This window comes from Callorhinus ursinus, unplaced genomic scaffold (genome assembly GCF_003265705.2).
Source record: "Callorhinus ursinus isolate GAN/ISIS: 27379988/994484 unplaced genomic scaffold, GSC_fseal_2.0 scaffold65, whole genome shotgun sequence".
Taxonomy (NCBI): Eukaryota; Metazoa; Chordata; class Mammalia; order Carnivora; family Otariidae; genus Callorhinus; species Callorhinus ursinus.
In genome coordinates this window covers 6811875-6824725 of record NW_027397127.1, presented here as the reverse complement: position 1 = coordinate 6824725, position 12851 = coordinate 6811875, and the positions used below count along the sequence as shown (strand labels likewise).

General features: G+C 44.6%; 1 long non-coding RNA gene across 2 annotated transcripts in view; it reads right to left on the bottom strand.

The window, feature by feature from the left end:
- Positions 1 to 12851, bottom strand: part of LOC112810158 (uncharacterized) — a 33222-nt gene that overhangs the window by 6984 nt on the left and 13387 nt on the right. For both annotated transcript variants that reach the window (XR_003204777.2, XR_003204776.2), the window contains exon 2: positions 4266 to 4366. This is a non-coding gene — a long non-coding RNA (uncharacterized lncRNA). The remainder of the gene's footprint in view (positions 1 to 4265; positions 4367 to 12851) is intronic.

The window sequence follows — 12851 nt, the reverse complement described above, 5'->3', positions numbered from 1 at the left end:
GATCTGTCACGTCATCACAGTGAAGATTATTTCAGTGTATTTAGGAGGTATGGCTGAGTGAAGCAAGAGGTAACAGATGCAGGCTAACTGAGGAAGATCTACAATAACCGTTTAACAAGTCCAAGGCCAGACTTGGAAGGCTACATCAGCAACCCAGATAGAGAATGGCAATCAGAGACTCATGGAAGGGGGTGGTGGTGGTGAGGGCTCCAGAGCCTTGTGTCCATGCTGAACAGAGTCCCTATGCTTTTTTTTTTAATTAAAATGTTTATTTTGAGATAATTACAGGTTCATATAGGCAGCTGTAAAAAAACAATAGAGATCCCATATGCCTTTCACCCAGTTTCTCCCAGTGTAACATCTTGCAGAACTGAAATGTAATATACAACTGGAATTGATTCATTGATACAAAGAAGATACAGAGTGCCATCACCACAAGGAACCCTCCACTGCCTTAAATAACCACAGCCACTTCCTTCCCACGGGGGGGGGGGGGGGGGGGCCTCATTAACCACTGGCAATTAACTAACCTGTGCTCCATTCCCGAGATCTTGTCATTTCAAGAATGTTGTAAAAATAGAATCCAACAAGATGTAACCTTTTGGCGTTTTCTTTAAACTCAGCCTTATTCTCTGGAGGTTCATCCAGGTTGTATGTTTCAATAGTTTGTTTCTTTGTCGTGCCATGGTATACTTGTACCAGTTTGTTTAACCATATCCTTAAGGAAGGACATTTGTGTTTCTGGGTTTTGGCTGAGAATAAAACCACTGTTGACATTCATGTATAGGATGTTGTGTGAACCTAAGTTTTTACTTCTCCGGGATAAAAGCCCAGAAATGCAGTCGCTGAGTTGTATGGTTGTTGCATGTTAAGTTTGTTTGTTTTTTAAAGAGACTCCCAAACTGTTTTCCAGAGCGGTCGTACCATTTTGCATTCCTACCAGCAATATACGAGTGATCCAGTTTTCAAACTGCTATAGAAACATAAAGATGGATGGAAATTAAGATGGACACACTTAACACTTCAGCAAGGCTTGACTGAGGTGAACAGATTTTTCTTTTCCTCATTCTTGAAGCCACCCTCTCCCCTTCGCTTGTTCTTCTGTAGAAGCCTTTGTTCCAGGAACTCCGTATTGATACTGACATCTCACTGACTTCAATGTATACTAGGTAACGAGACTGGGATGGCCAGCACCTGTACTAGTCCAGTCATGAGACTACCTTGAAGACATGATCAAACGTGGCTCCCAGCATATACCAGATTCTTATCAAAACCACCCAGATTCTGTATTTTCCTATAAAGCCCCTCAGCCTTTTCCTCCCTGGGTGGGTCTGCAGTTGTGAAGGCATTAGCCTGCTGCAGCCTCCTTTGCCTTGCAAAGTAATAAAACTATTGCTCCTCTTAATTAATTTATTTTAATTTTTTGAGAGAGAGACAGCGAGTGAGCAAACGGGGGGTGGAGGGGCAGAGGGAAAGAGAGAGAATTTTAAGCAGGATCCATGCCCGGCATGGAGCCTGCCTTGGGGCTCGATCCATGACCCCTGAGATCAGCACCCCAGCCAAAATCAAGAGTCGGATGCCCAGTCACCCAGGCACCCCTATCATTCTTCTTTATCCCCAAATTCTGTCTTTGTGTTCTATTTCGGCTCCAGAGCACAGAGATCGGTTTTCGGCAAGAGTTTCTCTGCATCCTCACCAGCATTCAGTGTTGTCACTAATTTTTTTTTTTTTTTTAATTTTAGCTACTCTGATCGGTGTATAGTGATGTCTCATTGTGGTTTTCATTTTCATTTCCCTAGTGGCTAATGAGATTGGACATCTTTTCACGTGCTTATTTGCCATCCTTCTATCCTCTTTGCTGGGGTGTCCAATCAAGTCTTTCCAAGCTGTTTTAGCTGGCTCCCTCTGACACTGCTCCAGCCCTAGAAGGGGAAATTGGCATCACCCCAGGACTACCAGCTGGGGGTTGAAGTACAGGTCCCACTCAGCGTCTGTTGACAGCCAAATGGGGAGCCTCCTTGTTACTGCAGGGTGGGATTGGGAGTTCCAGCTTCCGCCAGACTTCCATTGATTCCTCCTGGCTGGGAGGGGTAGGAGTTCCTTGTAGCTACTCCCCACATGACCTCCACTGACACCACAAGGTTGGAGAAATGTTGTCTCGCTACTGCTAGGTGATGGTGAAAATCTTCAAGTCTCTACCAGATCTGACACTACCCAGCCAGGAAGGGTAGATATCACTGCCTAGTGGGGATGGAAGTCCGGGCGCCCCGCATGGTCTCCACTGATACCGCTGGAGGGGAGGAACCTCATTATCATTCAACCAGATGAAAGTCCCACTTCTCTACTTGCTCAGTTTTCTCTGACACCCCTTGGCAGGGGGTGCAGGTGACGGCTTGTGGTGCTCATTACAGCCCGAAGTCGAAGTCTCTGCTCCCTACGTGGCCTTAGCTGGTGGGGGTGGGGCCCCAGTTATTCCTGTGCTGTTTGGATACAGTAGAAAAACTGATATCTAAAATTTTGTTTTCTTAGGCTGCCCCTTTCCTAGAGAGAAATGCCTTTTGCTGGGGTTCTTTTGCCTGTGCCCATTGGCGTTTCCTGGTCATTGGCTTCTTCAGCTTCAAGTCTGGAATATATGAGGCAAAAAGAAAACCCAGAGAACTCACAACCATGTTGTTCCTTGAGTCAGTACCCCTAGCTACGCTGCCTTTTCTCCACCTCTCAGAGTCTTCTATGGTTGTTTCATATCTAATGGCCAGAACTTTCAGTTGTACTTAACAGAAGGAATAGAAAAAGTATGTCTACTTGATCTTCCCAGAGCTTCGTATGTCTTTGAAGAAATCAAAAGTTTTTGTCGTATAATATATAGGGAAGTTAACAATTCACAAGTTTATAGCTCACTGAATTTTCACAAACTGAACATACCCAGCACCCAGATCTAAAAACAGAACATGGCGGGGGGGGTGCCTGGGTGGCTCAGTCGGTTAAGCAGCTGCCTTCGGCTCAGGTCATGACCCTGTGGTCCTGGAATCGAGTCCCGCATCGGGCTCCCTGCTCAGCGGAGAGCCTGCTTCTCCCTCTCCCTCTGCCTGCCACTCTGCCTACTTGTGCTCTCTATCTCTCTGTCAAATAAATAAATAAAATCTTTTAAAAAATAAATAAATAAATAAAAACAGAACATGCGGCTCCTGGGTGGCTCGGTCGGTTGAGCACCCGACTCTTGATTTCAGTTCAGGTCATGATCTCCGGGTCATGGGATGGAGCCCCACATGGGGCTCCATGCTCAGTGGGGAGTCTGCTTGAGATTCTCCCTCTCCCTCTGCCCTTCCCCCAACTCGTGCGTGTGCACATGCACACGCACGCTCTCTCTAAAATAAATAAATAAATAAAATCTTTAAAAAAAAATAGCCAGAACCTGACCAGCACCCTCTTGACTCCTTTCAGCCACTACTCTCCACACTAGAGTAGCTACTACCTCTGTGGTTCTTTTTATTTTTTTATTTTTTTGTTTTTTTACGGGTCACTGAGGCCTTTTTATTCTGCACACAAAACCACCCGGGATCTCGCCTGTGGACACCTCAAGATTATAAAGCAGGCAGATGTGGCTCCAGACACTGGGCGGGAAGTGAGGTGAGAAAACAAAGACTTGGGCCAATCACACAGTTACAGAGCTACGGTTTCCAGCAGGGTTCCGGATGGTCAAGTTTGACTTCTGCAGCAGTTCTAAGGAAGCAGTGAGAGCATCACAGGGAGGGGAGAAGGCAGTTAACTAGCAGGGGCCTTGTGGTTCTTACGTGGCTGGCCTAGCAGAAGGGTATCAATAGCTTGAGGTGCAACCTGACAGCCTTAAGTTCTCTCCAGTGTGTGTGTATGTGCACACGTGTGTGTTTGAGTGTGTGTGTGTGTGTGTGTGTGCATGTCACAAGCCCTCTTGCGTGTAGGACTGCGGATTCGGGCACACAGCTTTTATCAATCTGACTTCCTTGCCTAGACCCGTGGGTTTGAAAGTTCTTCATAGACCCGGATTCAAATCTGAGTTTTATTATTTTCCAAAAGTTGAGTGTAGTGACTAAGAGAGTGGGCTTCGAAGTCGAACCTGAGTTCAAATCCCAGCTCCGCCACTCCTCAGCTGTGTGGTCAAGAAGGGAGCAGTAATAGTATAGAGCTTGAGGCGGTGGGGTGAGGATGAAATGAAACACCTCCTGGGAAGTGCGTAGAATAGTGCTTGATGCATAACCCAACCCTCCATCAACAGCAGTGTTACTTACCATCATTAGCAGTAGGGCTGTTGTGAATATTGATGCAAATTCTATCAAACACCTGGTACGGTTCCTGGCACTCAGTATGCACGAGTTCGCCTCCTTCCTCCCTGGAGGGAGCAACAGGGAATCAGTACCAACTGCAATTTTGTTCCCATGGGTTGGAGGAAGGGAGGGAGGGAAAAGCTTCAGGGGGGAGAGTAGCTGTGTTGTGCTGTCCTTCCGGGAAGGGGGGGGGGGAGCTCCTGAGACTATGCAACATGCTCCCTTTTGACAGACTTCCTTCCCCTGCTGAGGAACAAGGTCGGCTCCCACTGCCTCTCTTCATGCCCCTACTGGGGACTCTGTCCATAAAAGCCTGAATGGAGTAGAAAGCAATAGGGAAGGAAAGCCAGCCTATTTCCGTAGGTTGAGGCCTTCCTGCCTCCCTAGCTTTAACACTGTTCTACTTCCCTCTTAGTCTGGCAGAGTAAAGGCTCTGGGAGGTTCCAGGCTAGCACAACCCCATGTCCTAGCTTGGCCTCTGTGAGTCCTTTTCTCTCTCTGGCAGATAGTACGGGCTTGCTATGGCCAGGCCTGCCTTGGCGAAGGCCCAAGGTGGCTCTCGGTCCCCAATTTGGGTGTTAAAGGGAGAGCTTGTCACTAACTGTCAAAAATGCAGTTTGATATAACCTTCATTTTTAAACCATGCCACTACACATCTCTGTGAGGAGAGAAAGAAAGAGTATGCTGAAGTTAGAGCTAGGGCGTTCCAGCTCCCCAAAGTTTGGGGGTCGGCTACACTAATAATTGAACGTAATTTATGAACTCCTGATCCACCTTGTTCACTGCAGAGAAATTTGCTACAGCCTCCAGATTTATGGCGTTGCCCTTCTGTCTGCAGACAGCAGAGGGCCTCATTAGCACAAACTCAATGTCACGGGCAAATATATGGGGAGGGAAGTCTGCCAAGGTTCTAGAAGCACAGTAAAACTTTGATTAACAGAAATGTGCAAGAAAATTGGCTGTTCAGCTGAATTCTCTCTCTCTCTCTCAAAAAAAAGAATTTTATGAGTTAATAGGGGCTGAGAAAACCTCATTGTTCCACTCCTTGTAGTTGAATATGCATGCAAAATTCCCACAATGTCTTCACTGCCTCAACTATTAATACGGATCCTAGGTAGGGTTGCCAGCTTTCGAAAATAAAAATACAGACTGTCAAATACAGGACATTATATACTTTAAAAAATAAGACTCTGGGGGTGCCTAGGGTGGCTCAGTCGGTTAAGCATCTGCCTTTGGCTCAGGTCATGATCCCAGAATCCTGGGATCGAGCCCCCCGCCTCAAGTCGGGCTCCCTGCTCCATGGGGAGTCTGCTTGTCTCTCTCCTTCTGCACCCCCCTGCCCCTGCTCATGCTCTGTCTCTCACTTTCTCTCTCTCTCAAATAAATAAATAAAAATCCTTAAAAAAAATAAGACTCTGAAAGACTGAGAGAGGAAGGTAGAGTAGCTATAGGGTTCTCATAACCTGAGCAACAACATAGTGGTGAGTCTTCTGGATTTTCTTTCTGCCTTGCATATCCTGGACTTGGCACTGGAGACACAGGGAACCCAGAAAACCAGCTCTACCTGCCCCAAGCCAACAGAGACCCCATGGGCAGCCAAGATTTCTACCCTTGCTAGGCTGTAAGGATGCATCCCCAAACTCCCATCAGAGTGGTTTCAGAAAAGGCCTAGCATGGGCCCCTGGGCTTCTGGCACCAGGGGGCCCTCACCCCATATTGTCAGGGGGGTACTCCTGCCCCTCAAAAAGGGGCCTCTTGGGGATCCTGAACTCCCACTCCTGTTCAGCCTCTGGGTGTTACTGGAGCCTGAATGGGAACCCTGGACTTCTACCTCACCTGGCTCATTATGAGACTATGTCTCTCCTCTCCCCGGTGTGGTATCTGAGAAAGCTGGCTGAAATAGAAGCTTTAAACAAGATCCAGAGTCTCATAACACCCCACATGTCCAAGCTGCAATAAAAAATGACTCGTATTTCCAGGAACCAAGAGGATCTCAGGCTCACTGAGAAAAGGCAATCAATAGATGCCAACCCCAGGATGACAGAGATGTTAGAATCATCTGACAAAGATTTTAAAGCAGTCGTCATAAAAATGCTTCAGTGAGCAAATACGAACATGCTTGAAACTAGTAAAAAAATAATAGACCATCTCAGCAAAGAAATAGAAATATAAAAGGACAATTGGAGATTTTAGAACTGAAAAAAAAATTACAATGGCTAGGCTCAACAGCACAGTGGAGGGGCCAGAGGAACGTATCAGTGAGTGCACTTGAAGATAGAACAACAGAGATGACTCATTTGGAACACCAGAGAGAAAATAGATGGAAAGGAAAAAGAATGAAACTTGGGGGCTTGTATGACTCTAACCAAAAAAATCTAACATTCATGACCTCAGAGTTCAAGGAGAGGTGAAAAAGGATGAGGTTTAAAAGGTGCTAGAAGAAATAATGGCTGAAAACTTCCTAAATTTAGCAAAAAAAGAAAAAAACAAAACCAACAGATTGAAGAAGCTGAGTGAGCCCCAAATGGGATAAACCCAAATATAATCCACACTGAAACACATCACGGTCACACTTTTAAAACCTAAAGACAAAGAAAAAAATCCCAAAAGTAGGGAGAGAGAAATGATACTTTACCTATAGGGGAAAAAATTCAAATGACAGCAGATTTCTCATCAGAAACCATGGGGCCAGAAGGAAGGGCTAACAGAAAACTATCAAGCCAGAATCCAATGAAAATACCCTTCAGGCACGAGCGGAGAAATCAAGGCATTCTTTACATGAAGGAAAGCGAAGAATGGTATGTCATCATGGCACCTACTCTGAAAAAGTGGCTAAGGGCAATTCTCTAAACAGAAAGGAATTGACAAAAGAAGGAATCGACTCTTGGAACATCACGAAAGAAGAAAAACACAGTTAGCCAAAATATGGGTAAATACAGTAGAAATCCTTCCCCTCCTGAGTTTTCTAGATCGGGTTTGATGTTTGAAGCAAAACTTATAATCCTGCCTGGTGTGGTTCACAACGTATGTAGAATATTTAAGACAATTATATGCTGGTCGATTATACTTTAATAAAGCTAGAAAAAATTAATGAATAGGGTAAATGACGATTATGAATGAGGGAGGGTAAAGGGACATAAAGGGAGATAAAGTTTTTAGGTTTCACTCAAAATGTTAAGACGTAGACATCAGTAGCCCGTGATCAATTATGTACATTTTATATCATGCCCAGAGCAGTCGCTAAAATGTTATACAAAGAGACGCAGCATACCTTGCTTTATTGTGCTTTACGGATGTTTTTAAAAGATTTTATTTATTTATTTGAGAGAGAGAATGAGCAGGGGAAGGGGCAGAGAGAGAAGAAGCAAGCTCCCCACCACGCGGGAGCAGGACCCAAGCCGACGGCAGACGCTTATCCCACTGAGCCACACAGGCACCCCAGCTTTGTGGATGTTGAAGGTTTATAGAGACTCTACATGAAGCAAGTCTATTGGTACCATTTTCCCAACAGCATTTGGTCATTTCATCTCTGTGTGTCACATTTTGGTAATTCTTGCAATATTTCCAAAAAAATACTTTTTTTTTAGACATAATGCTATGGCACACTTAATAGACTACGGTGTGGTGTAAACATAACTTTTATATGCGCTGGGAAACCAAAAAAATTCATTTGACTCACTTCATTGTGATAGTCGCTTTATTTGCGGTGGTCTGGAACCGAACCCACAATACCTCTGACATATGCCTGTAATTAAAATACAATTCTAAAAATGGTAAAAGCAAAACACAGGCAGTTAGGGAAAAGAAACAAAAACAGAACAAACAGGAAACCAACAATAAAATGGTGGTCTTGATCTCCAGGATAACTAGCAAATAATTACATTTGATGTATATGATCTAAATATACCAGTTAAAAACCTTAGATTGGCATAGCGGATTTAAAGAACATGAAAATTATACATCAAATCGATTTAATGTAAAAAATCATCTAGAGAACAAGCAAGCACAAGCGGGGGGAGCAGCAGTGGGAGAAGGAGAAGCAGGCCCCCTACCGAGCAGGGAGCCCAACATGGGGCTCGATCCCAGGACCCTGGGATCACGACCTGAGCCGAAGGCAGACGCTTCACTGGCTGAGCCACCCAGGTGCCCCAAAAATAAAATATTTAAAAACAATAATCATAAATTTTAAAAAATCTATTTTTTTTGAAACATGGGGAAGCATACCAGATTGATATTAACTAGACTTATTGTGGTGATCATTTTGCAGTATATGCACACGTATTGAATGTTGTGCCCCGGAAACTACTAGAATGTGGGATGCCAATTATATCTCAATTTTTTAAAAGTTAAAAAACATTCCGGACACGCAACTAAATTTGAATTTCAGATACACAAGGACTAATTTGAAAGTGTAAGTATGTCCCATGCAACAGCTATCTGAAATTCCCCACAGCCACCGTTTTCTTACCAGTTTTTTTATTTCTCCTACAAATCAATAACGGGAAGAAAAATAAGCACTTTAACTCATGCATCCCCTCCGAGGAAACGGAGTTGACGGTCCATGAGGTAGATTTCTCTCCCAGGATTATTATGTGGATTAAACGAGCTCATGGAAACCAAAGCCCTTCACACCCAGGAGTTGCTCCAAAAATGTTACTTTCATCCTTTCCCAAAACATCAAGAACTTTCGGACATCCTCAGCCTGGCCGTGGCTCTGAGATAAAACCCAGCTGACGCTCTGGACGCTGAATGTCATTATTATTTCGGTAACTAAAGTAGGAACTAAAATTCAGTGACTTGAATTCTATTAAAAAGATAAGACATGGTTAACACAAATCCAGGCGGTACAGAACGGTATTCCGACGAAAAGGAAATCTTTCTCCTATCCCAGGCCACAGTCCTCCACTTCCTCTCCCTAGAGGCAACCGCTGTTACTAATGTATCCTTCCAGAAGCATTCTATGCATATGCATGCCTATATATAACCCTCTTTTTTCCCACCAGTGTGAACATACTAGATGTACTGTTGTGTACCTTCGCGCACTATTTTTAGCTCCTAATTGCCTGGCTGCAGTGGGATCCAGGCGGTTGATCCTGAGGGTCCTTATGAAAAACAGCCCTTTGAAACTCGTTGCTACCGCTGTTTTAAGAATGTTGTCAAGGATGTCTTTCATTGTATCCCGCAGCATCCTCTCTGAGGACCCCCGGGAGGAATTCCTGTCTGATCTTAGTACTAAGAACAGTTGCCCTTCTGAGCAATGAGTTTGTTTTTATCTCCTGGACATTGTGAATTGTGTAACGATAAGGTTTCCCCTTTCCTGTTGGCTGCTAGAAAGCTTAGAGCCAACTTTGGGGCCCACCCCTCGGGGGAGCAGAGGCTTTTATGGTATGCACTTCTACCCTTATTCTTGGCTCCGCTTTCTGCCCACCCTTGTTTTGCTAGCTTTAATTTATGCTGCCCTGACTTACCTTGTGTGTCCTTGTAAGCGGACTGAATATCTTTTCTGAGAAAAGGTGAAGCTGGAATAATTAAATAACCTCCTGGCTTTACTCACTCTCTCCGGTCCCCACCTACCCCTCCTTTATCTCCCATCATATCTTTCCAGAAGCTTCCCAGAGCTCCCCTCCCGTCTGCTTAGCAATGACTCTCCCCTCCAACCTTCTATCCCAGATGGCCTCCATTGCTGGTGGGCCTTGCGGGGGCGGGGGACATTCTTGCTTGTCATTGCCCCCATCCCCACCCCTCACCACCGTCCTCACCTCCGTATGCATTGTGGGCAGCCTTTCAAAGCTTGATTTAATCATTCCAGGACTGAAGACTCTTGGTGCCTGGCCACACATTAGAACCATTCTCCATCCATCCAAGATTCCAGCCGGGCCTGCCGTTTGGTAACGTCAGTATTATGTGCCATAAGAAGAGGGCCATCCCAGGCTCACGTTACCTCTTGGGACCAAGAGAAGATTCCATAGAAGACATGAATTATTTTCAAAGGGAGCTGCATCCCAGCTAAACTTGATTCCCAGGTGAAGGTTTGAAGGCCCAGGAAGGTAGAGTGATCTCTAGAAAAGAGCATGAACACCCTACAGAAAACTTAGGAGCCCCAAGTTCTGTTCCTAGACCTGCTACTTGAGTGGCTGGTCAATGTTGGACCAGTCCTGTCCCATCTCTGGACCCTAGTTTTCTAATCCCTAAAGATAAAAAGATTAGAGGATCTTAGGGGCGCCTGGGTGGCTCAGTGGGTTAAGCATCTGCCTTCGGCTCAGGTCATGATCCCAGGGTCCTGGGATCGAGTCCCCCATTGGGCTCCCTGCTCCGCGGGGAACTGCTTCTCCCTCTCCCTCTGCCCCTCCCCCCACTCGTGCTCTCTCATGCACATGCTCTCTCTCTCTCTCAAATAAATAAAATATATTTAAAAAAAAAAGAAAGATTAGAAGATCTTTAAGGGCCCTTCCAGCTTTGGCAGTTCTTGGGTACATGCTTCTGACCACTCTTTTCATGACCTCTATCCACTCCCTCCTGTCCTGGGCATTTCCCAGCAATCTCAGCAGATCACTCGGTTCTGCTCCTTCTGAAGGATGTGCTCATCCCTTGCTGCTGCAGATCTGCCTGGACTGGGCTCACTAATAAGACATTTCTAGTCCTCGGCCAGAGAAGGGAGGGTCCTGCAATTACCAATCTTCTAAACTGGCAGAGATGCCCCTGTAGACTATGGTAGCCTCAATGTAAATGTAACACAGTAAGACGTTCGAGGGAAAGCCAGCTAGAAGGTCTAATAGGTCCGCTGCTTAGCTAGCTGATTTTCCATTTGATGCATCTGCAGGACTGTCCATTTCACACTGCAGCTAGTGGATGGTCTGGACCATAATGGATGCCGTTCACTGTGCTCTCGATTCACACAGTGACATCCCCATCACAGCGGACAGTGCTCAGAAGTTCATAGGTGCTCTTTCCCACGGAGTGGTTATTTTTCTTAAACAGATATTTTTAAAATTCAGAAATGCTTAAAACATACAGAGACAATAGCTGATTCTAAAACTTCGTTCTTGAGTGCAGGCTGGGGCCAGTCCTATTCAAAACACGTTCAATGAAGGAACTCATTCTTCGTAAAAACCCAGCGAAGTTGGGACCTTTATAATGAACACCTGTGTAGCCACGACCGAGAGTTAACAAATGTTCTTTTTTTGCCATTTTTACTTTAGATCCTTTGAAAAAATTCAAATATCGCCAAAACAGCCAACACTCCCCACTGGCTGTCATCGTTCTAAAGTTGATGGTTGGTGAGTGTGTAGGATTTATGTCTCTGTGCTTTTACTACGTAGTGTATATCCAAACACAGTATGTAACACGGATGTCTGTTTTTTAATTTTACATAAATGATGTCATCACATACACTTCCTTTTTTTAAATTGCTCTTTTTAAGGTTTTATTTATTTATTTATTTATTTATTTATTTATTTATTTATTTGAAAGACAGTGAGGGAGAGCACAAGCAGGCGGAGCCACAGAGGGAGAGGGAGAAGCAACCTCCCCACTGAGCAGGGAGCCCGATGCGGGGCTCCATCCCAGGACCCTGGGATCATGACCCAAGCCAAAGGCAGATGCTCAACCAGCTGAGCCACCCAGGCATCCCTGTACATTTCCTTGTGAAATTTGAGTGGTTAGTTTTGTACCTTGCTATTGTGAATGACCTTTGTTCGTGTAGTTTCCAGATGCTACAATGTCAACAATTAGGGCCCATCTAGACTTTTCCTTCCCACCATAGGGCTCCTAATTCCCTCACAGCCTTGGGCTTCGAGAGGTCTTCCCATCAGTTTCATCAGTCCCTAGAGCTTCAGTAATTACCTGTGGAGTGGTTGACAAATCTATATATACAGCCAGACTTTTCTCCTGATCTCCAGGCCCCTACATCCTTGTCCTAATTGGACACTCTTGCCTAGATGTCTTAAAGGCACCTCAGGTTCAACCTGCATCAGACTGAACTCATTTCCACCTTCCTCTCTAAAACAAAAAAAACAACGCTTGGAAGAAGTGTCTATGCACATGGTTTTGATGTCTCCCTTCCCATCCGCTCGTGTGTTTTAAGTCCATTCATTCCTGAACTCATTCCCATCTAGCTTCCATTCTCACCTCTGCACCAAAACCATTCTTTTTTTTTTTATTTTTTCAAAACTGAAGAAAAATTGACATACAATTTTAGTTCCAGGTATAGGATACAGTGATTCACTATTTATATACATTATGAAATGGCCACCACAATAAGTCTAGTTACCATCTGTCATTATACAAAGTTGTTAAAATATTATTGACAACATTCCCCATGCTGTATATTACATCCCTGTGTCTTTATTTATGTTGTGTCTGGAAGAATGTATCTCTTAATCCCCTTCGAGAGGATTTTGTCTCTCCCTCCATCTTCCTCTTCTCTGGCAACCTCCAGTTTTTTCCCTGTATCTCTATCTGTTTTGTTTGTTCCATTTTTTTTGTTTTTTAGATTTCACATAGAAGTGAAATCATATAGTACTTGTCTTTCTCTGTCTGATTTATTTCACT